A 5288-nucleotide genomic window follows, 5' to 3' on the forward strand; every position below is an offset into this window, starting at 1 on the left:
GTATCGCCAGTAGGCGCGATGTGTTTTTAGAGCCCACCTGAGGTGTGATTGCCTACACTGCACTGCAAATCGTGGGGCAGCGAGTCGGTGGTGCCTACCTGCACAATCCCACCTAATGGCTTGTGATCAGCACAACTATGATGACAAACAAAACAGTTGCATAAGAAAGCGCCGCTAATTAATTTACGCAGATTACAACTACGTGTAAAAGCGGTTGTTCCAAGCTATCCGTTTGAATGCTTTCATTTTATAGTCTTCAATCCTCTTGGCAAACAATCTAGATTAAAGCAGAAAGGCCTCACATGCTCACTCTGTTCTTTGTATGTATTAACTTTTTGCACTGAAGGACTAGAGCCAACACGCACACACGCGCTCACTCTCGCTTTTCAGTGAGAAAACTTTTCAGCAAGAGAAGAAGCAAATGCTGCGACCTGGGCAGCCGCTGTGGGGCTAGATGGACCCTGCCGCACATCCACGTTTACCTGCCCGGTGTAGAGCACACAACTACGCTGTCCCTAGCCAAGCAGAGATTTTCCGAGGTTTCCCTTTCCAGCTCCTGCACCCCAAGCGCCGCAGACTCGTAGGCACTCAAACGCCACCACCTTTGAGCTGCCTGGCAGCGGACAGCTTGAGCGTACTTCTATGCGAAGAGAAAACTTTCCTACGTGCAAGGTCAAACCCTATTCCCTTTAAAGTTTGTCTTAAAATCCAGAAAGTTTGACTCGGTACCTTACCTTAGCGCTCGCTGAATATCATATCCACACCCCCTTCCCAAGAAATAACACATATGTTAAATTGCATTTGCCCTCTCTCCTAGGTAAAGATTGCACAAAGCCAAATGATTCATCACAGATAGTTTCTCTTCCCTCCAGCAGTTCGTTTTCAGCTGCCTTGCTGCTATAGCAGGCTCCGAAGGGGGGAAAAAAATAAACCCCACCGCCCCCCTCCTCCTCGCTTCCGTAGAGACAGACACACACACACAAGCATCACCACCAAAACAAGGAGGTTTTTTTTTTTTTTTTTTTTTTTTTTTTTTTTTACCTGCGATCACACCAGGCTTCGGCTAAAACCTCGTAGCGAGAGCTGTGCCATGGCAGGGCTTCTCTCCTCTTGTCTGCGCTGGCTCACTTTGCAGGGAGCTACGAAGAACTAATGTAGACATTTCTCAGTGTATAATACCTGACTGGAGTGGCACAGTGCCTTCGGTCCCCAGGCGCCACAATCACTTCACTAACCCCCTGTACTAGAGTGACGTTCAAGTGAATAGCTCCACTGATCACACTCTTTCCTGCTGATTAACACTTTCCAACGCGACCAGACGCTCGGGTTCCAACTTTTCCTTTTAAAACAGCAGCAGCCAGCACTGCTTGCCTCCTCGGGTTATAAACGCCGTCTGGGGCGTGGGGGACACCATAATTAATAGCAGGTTAGTAAAATTAGCGCTGCCACTCCAATTGCTGTCCTCGTTGCCAACAATAATTGCATTGATTCGGGAAGGACACGAATGTCCTCCATTTAACCTAATGATCGGCGGGTTGCACACGCTGGAAGGCAGCCGGCGCCGTGATTAAGTGCGCGCACCTCCGAGCTCCCATTTATCTCCGCGGCTCAAGGCTGCGCTGGCGCTAAACTTACGGGCAACTCTGCCTCTCCCGCCGTCTTTGTCTCCCTCCCGTTGCCGGAGGTGGGCTCGGACGCAGGCGCCAGCCTCCGCGTCCCCGCACCTGGCCACCTATTGGCCTTACTTTTGGGCATAGCCGGGGCTCGGCGCGACGGACCCGGGCTCCGCCGCGCTTGCCGGGGCTCTGCTAGACGGAGGGGGCGCGGGGGGGCGCAGCGTGGCCCCCCCTGGCTCCGGGGACCCGCGTCCCGCAGCGGCCCCACAGCCCCGGGGCCGGCCCCGCCGTCACCCCCGGCCGGGGGGCAGCCGGAGGGGTCTGCCTGGCCACCGGGTGCTTCCCCCGGGGGGGCGACAGCCGCAGGCGGGTCGGGAGCAGGAGCGCTTGCTCCTGCAGCTGCTCTCCGCCCGTCCGTCGGTCCGGCTGCCACCCCTCTCTGCTGCGGAGTTCTCCGGTCCCGGGCTGAGGCCCCCCCAAACCCTCCCCGGTGTCCACTGCCGCCCGCGCCGTGCAGCCCCCTCCGGGGGCCTGTCGTGCGCTAAGTTTTGCGGCGCGGCCGCGACTTTCTTGGCTTAATTGTTTATGCAGCGCGAAAAGGGACAAATCGGGATTGACAGAAGGGGGAGGAGGGATCGATATCGTTTCTCTTTAAAGGCATAAGCCCGGGCAGACGTCTCAATAAGACGGAGGAGGAGAAAAGGAGAATATTATAGCCTACCTAATTAAGCGAAGACAAAGAGGTGTGGGGAGAAAGGCTCGGGAGAGGTGGGGTGGCAGCGGGGATTTTGAGCCGGTGCCTTCCCACCGTAACCACCAAGGCTGAACAATAACGTTAATAGGGAACATCTGTACATCGACAGATTTATTCTTGCCAGGGCTCTTTCATGCCCGTGTCATTTGCATGGCCCCATGCTCGTAATGTTCGACACACGTTGCACCTTGTAGTGCAGTGACAGGGGAAATCTGATGGATGTTGAGACGGGGAAACCCTCTTCTCTTTCCCCTTTCTCCCTCCTCGGATTGCCCTTGCGGCTTCCAAGGCGGGGAAACCGCACGGAGAAAGACAACGTGCGCCTTCTTCCCCATCCGCGCTCGCAAGCAGAAAGCCAATCACGCAGCGGACCTTTGCATGTTAAAGCAGGGAGCTAACCCGCGGCGGCGGGGACGCCGGGGTTGCCCGGCCGGGGCCAGCCGAGACGGGGGACGGGGGATCAGGGGAACGGGGCACCGCTCCGCTTCCTGGCCGGCCTCTGGGACCCTCCAGCCCTCCACAGACCAGCCGGCAGCCCAGGGGTTGCAGGCGCCGTCTCCAGAGGATCCGGGGCATCCCTTCCTTCCCCGCCGGACGACCGTCCCGTCGGGGCTGGCCCGGGCTCCTCCGCCCCTCTCCGCGAGACCCCTTCCAGCCGCCCGCCGGCCCGAGCCCGTAGTGACATCCCACAAAATGGTGACAGGGCCGGGAGCGGTGCCCGCGTCGGGGGTGCCCCACGGGTGCAGAGCGGGGGGGCTGGGGGGACATCTGCGGCTGTTGGGTGCTGCCCCTTCCCACTGCCCCTCTGAAGGTGTTCAAGGGCAGGAGGCAATGTTCAGAAAGTCATTTATCTCATTAACACCTACCACCCGTAGCAGTGAGCTAACAGGTATCTTAAGGAATACATCAACCTCCGTTGAACGGGTGCAATCTTTTTACTGTGCCAGTGATGGTGAGAGGAAGTGAGCAGACTCTGTCTTTTCCATTTTGCTTATGTCGACCTGCACACCTCAGAAATTGCTGCCCATTTCCATCTCGATCAATTCCACCTTGCACCGCAAGGCAGGATGGCTTTATGAGAAAGACCGGCCTACCCAGGCAGGAGGAGGGTGACCCAGCCAAGTAAAGCTGAGTTCCCACTGGATGTTGATGTAAGTCAACCATAGTGACCTGAAGGACACATCTACTGAGGGGACACTGGCTACCAATAAATCACAGAAGGTGCTTGCAACCAAAGCAAAAGCTTTAGGGGAACAGTCAAAAAATCACAGACCAGGGCTGGTGGCGCAAAGGGCATTTGTAGATTTTTTTATGTTTTTCATGATGTTATTACAGCTTCTCTTTCTCCCCTTCTTTTTTAATGCTGAGTTTCCAATTGTTTTAATGTTTAAACTATTAAAAGGTGCTCTTTTCATAGTCTAAATGGAGTTGGGATTGTCTATTCTGGCATTCTTCGACATTCTTTTCCATTTCTGTAGCTAGATCAATGCCCTCTCTGTTGTGAAAAGGCCATCACTAAACGATAGCAAGTGGTTAAAAACCTTAATTTTCCATGTCATTAGACAAACAGCACTGGTGATAGCACTATGTACTTCCATTCAGAAAGGGAATATCATTTAATTGCCAGTGTCAATTCCGGCAGCACAGTGGCTGTTCTTTGAAGGCCTACTTTCTAAGAGATCAGATAAGAGAAAACACTAGCTTGATCTCTTACTTTTTTGGCCTTTATTTTACTGTTGAGGTTATTAAATCACACCCAGTCAAGGAATAATATACTACTGCTTGTTTCATAACTCATGAAAGTCTTAGAAAAACATTAGCTTAATCATGAAACCTCCCAGATAATCTACATAACTAGAATAATTTCACACACACACAAAAATCCAATGCAATTCAGAATGTAGTAAATACATGGAGAAAACTCATATTTTCATTGAAACTGTTTTTGTCCTCATTTGTTTTTCTTCCCTCAGCACAGCAAGGTTTATCTTAATGTGCAAGGATCTGTACAGGTACATTTCTTTTCCTTTTCTTGCATTAAATTGATTATATGATGTTCAAAAGACTGATACACATTAGAAAACCTTTAGGCACTTCAGTGTAAAAGGGATGGATTATTAAAAGGGGAGGTTATTACTGTGAACAATGACTGCAGTACATTTATATGTGAAATGTTTATCTGGCACTGACCTGCATTGGTCAGAATCTGTACAACTACACTTTTATTCGTAAATATGTACCCATGCTGATAAAAGGCATCTATTTTCAGACTTGGTCTGGTCATCTGACTCTTTTGTAGGCCATAAATATATACGCTTCTAATTATTTTTCAACAATTTTCTAAGCGTTACCATAATTCTACTTGTGAACTCATGATTTTGAGAAGACAGCTATTCTGCGGTAGAAAAAAAATGTTGGTGTGGTTAGAGAAGTAGTTAAGGCTGTCTTAGTGTACTTGATATACGGATGGCTGGAGAGGATTATCTTTTAGTAGGAGGGGAGCTTCGTTTTCATTGCTTAAAAGCTTAGCCACACCAAGGGACACTGGAGACCCTGAGAAGGCAGAAGATACTGGGTGAGTCAGTAGGACCAAGTTCTCCTTCTTGCACTGAGCAGGGAGGGAGCCTGCAGCCCTTGCTCAGGTGAGCAGTGCTGCTGAGGTGGAGCTCCAGGGAAGCAGGGCAGGAGCTGGGTCCTTCCTTCATGTTACACAACTGAAGAGAAGCGGGCCGCGGGTCTGATCCTAGAGATCTTCCCGTGCACAAGTAGTTCCATAAAATGTTACTCGCGGGCGATCACTCCTTGCACGGAAGGGATTACAGGAAAGAACGCCTCAGAAAACAATGATGCAATTAAAGAAGCATTTGTAGTTTGCGCTTAGGGTTATCTTTCCATGCAGGATGAACCAACATTTTTTT

Source organism: Cygnus atratus, chromosome 2 (assembly GCF_013377495.2).
Source record: "Cygnus atratus isolate AKBS03 ecotype Queensland, Australia chromosome 2, CAtr_DNAZoo_HiC_assembly, whole genome shotgun sequence".
NCBI classification, from domain to species: Eukaryota; Metazoa; Chordata; class Aves; order Anseriformes; family Anatidae; genus Cygnus; species Cygnus atratus.